We start from the raw sequence: 3238 nt of genomic DNA on the forward strand, positions 1-3238 counted from the left end.
CGCAAGAAGGGTCATCTTCACACAATCCCATGTAATGAACAAGAATGGGATAACGAGAGTTGGCTTACAATCGCCACTTCACACAATACATAAATTAATTCATACATCATCCAAAATCCACACATAGACCGACTACGGTCAAATCCAAATGAAAAATGCTAGATCCCCGATCGTCCCAACTGGGCTCCACTACTGATCATCAGGAAAGGAAACATAGTAACGACCACGTTCCTCGTCGAACTCCCACTTGAGCTCGGTTGCGTCATCTGCACTGGTATCTTCGGCACCTGCAACTGTTTTGGTAGAATCTGTGAGTCACGAGGACTCAGCAATCTCACACCCGCGAGATCAGGACTATTTAAGCTTATAGAAAAGGATGGTGAAATGGGGTGGAGCTGCAGCAAGCACTAAGCATATATGGTGGCTAACATACGCAAATGAGAGCGAGAAGATAAGCAACGCAACGGTCGCAAAGTTAGAAATGATCAAGAAGTGATCCTGAAGCTACTCACGTTCATGCATAACTCAATCGTGTTCACTTCCCGGACTCCGCCGAAAAGAGACCATCACGGCTACACACGCAGTTGATGTATTTTAAATTAAGTCAAGTGTCAAGTTCTCTACAACCGGACATTAACAAATTCCCATCTGCCTCATAACCACGGGCACGGCTTTCGAAAGATAATACCCTGCAGGGGTGTCCCAACTTAGCCCATTATAAGCTCTCACGGTCAACGAAGGATAAACCTTCTCCCGGGAAGACCGGATCTGTCTCGGAATCCCGGTTTACAAGACATTTCGACAATGGTAAAACAAGACCAGCAAGACCACCCGCTGTGCCGACAAATCCCGATAGGAGCTGCACATATCTCGTTCTCAGGGCACACCGGATAAGCTAAGCGTACAAGTACCAACGTAACCCAAGTTGCCAAGGGACGGTCCCGCATGGTGCTCTAGTTTGGACCAACACTCGGAGGAGCACTGGCCCGGGGGTTAAAATAAAGATGACCCTCGGGCTCGCGAAAACCAAAGGGGAAAAGGCTTAGGTAGGCAAATGTAAAACCATGGTTGGGCCTTGCTGGAGGAGTTTTATTCAAGGCGAACTGTCAAGGGGGTCCCATAAATCACCCAACCACATAAGGAACGCAAACTCAAGGAACATAATCCCGGTATGATGGAAACTAGGGCGGCAAGAGTGGAACAAAACACCAGGCATAAGGCCGAGCTTTCCACCCTTTACCAAATATATAGATGCATTAATTAAGAGATATTGTGATATCCCAAAATATCCATGTTCCAACATGGAACCAACTTCAACTTCACCTGCAACTAGCAACGCTATAAGAAGGGCTGAGCAAAAGCGGTAACTTAGCCAAACAACGGTTTGCTAGGAAAGGATGGTTAGAGGCTTGACATGGAAATATGGGAGGCATGGTATAGCAAGTGGTAGGTAGCACAACATAGCAATAGAACGAACAACTAGCAAAGCAAAGATAGAAGTGATTTCGAGGGTATGGTCATCTTGCCTGCAAGGTTCTCAGAGTTGTCGAAAGCTTGATCCTCGTAAGCGTACTCAACAGGTTCCTCATTCACGAACTCGTCTCCCGGCTCTACCCACAGCAAGAACACAAGCAATGGAACCACAATCAATCACGGGAATTGCACAAGCAACATGATGCAATACATGCATGATATGCGAGATGTGATATGCGATGCATATGCGTGCTCCGGAAGAAAAAAGGATGAACAAGGCAGTAACTTGGCAAACCAAGTATGCCACTGGAAAGATGGGATGATTTCGGTCGAAATCGATATAAAGATCACCGGAAACGGTGGCACGGTTTGCAATTGGCAAGCAAAACAAGAATGACATAAATCTACGATTAACAGCAGGATAGCACTTAGAATACATCAAGTAACTATGCTACAGCACCCCAACATAGCAAAAAAGCATATGGAAGTGATCTACAGGAGATGCTTGACAAAAGATGAACACTGAGCTACGGCTAGATCACACCATAGGTTCAAACAAGCATGAAAAAAGTGCAAAAGATAACAGCTTCACAGATTTAGTGAAAATACTGAACATGGCTGAAACAGCATCAGGTAGCAATGTTCAGAGCAAGAAAAACACATGCTACAGGAACTTATCATAGCAAAACAAGGCATGGCATGAATCTAGTAAATGCATAGAACAAAAGTCCCTTACTGACCATGAGCCAAAAAGGCACAGAAGATATGGTGGCACCCATGTAAACATAGCAAGTTTCGTTAACAAGTTTCAGACTTAGCAGAAAACAGAGCATGGCATTAACAGAATTATGAAGGCATCTTTGTGAGCTCGATTCACTCATCACAAAGCAATGCATGACAAAACAAGAATACCTACAGCAATATGGCATGTTTATGAAGCTAACCATAGCAATAGCAAGTTCATAGCATGTATGGATTAAACTACAACAACCTTGGCAAAATTGAATATCATGTTTATATTCTGCCAGGAACATTTTATAGCAAACGTAGAGCAATATTAAGACATGCTATGGCACTCCATAATTGCAAAAGGGGCATGGATGGATAGAGCACCATTATATCTACAAAACATCCTTACTGAACATGCCCAAAAGAAGCATGGATCTCACTGTAGAAACATGGACTTAGCAAAATCCTGTCCCTGAAAACAGAAACATCACGAAGCCTAGTTTGCATGCTTGTGCTAGTCACCACATAGATCACAAAAATACATGGCATACACCCCTGTAAAGATGGCATGGCATAGATCAAAACACCTGTAGAGCTCATGCCCATAAGATGCACACATCAAATGCAACAAAATAACAAAACATCAAGTTCTGATAAGTAACAGCAGTAAACATCATATAACACTCTTGCACTAGAGATTTGGGCATCAAGTTGAACTCAAACGAGCATGGCACAATGGAACAAAATGAAGAGCATCTCGTGATGAACATATTTATATATCATGCACGCAAAACGGAGCAGTATGCAATGAGATATGATGTGATGAACATAGCAACACAAAGTGATATTTTCGGGACTTGGAAGATTTTCAGGGTCAACCTCTCCAGATCTAGGGTTTCTCGCATGAACCGAGGATGGCCGGAGGAGAGGGCGACGGCGGCCGGAGGGGACGAGGCCGGAGCGGGCCGGGAGGAGGCGCCGGCGCGGGACGAGGAGGCGACGGGGCGCAGGCGACTCGGGGCGGCGCGGGTCCGGC

Source organism: Triticum aestivum, chromosome 6D, assembly GCF_018294505.1.
Source record: "Triticum aestivum cultivar Chinese Spring chromosome 6D, IWGSC CS RefSeq v2.1, whole genome shotgun sequence".
NCBI lineage: Eukaryota > Viridiplantae > Streptophyta > Magnoliopsida > Poales > Poaceae > Triticum > Triticum aestivum.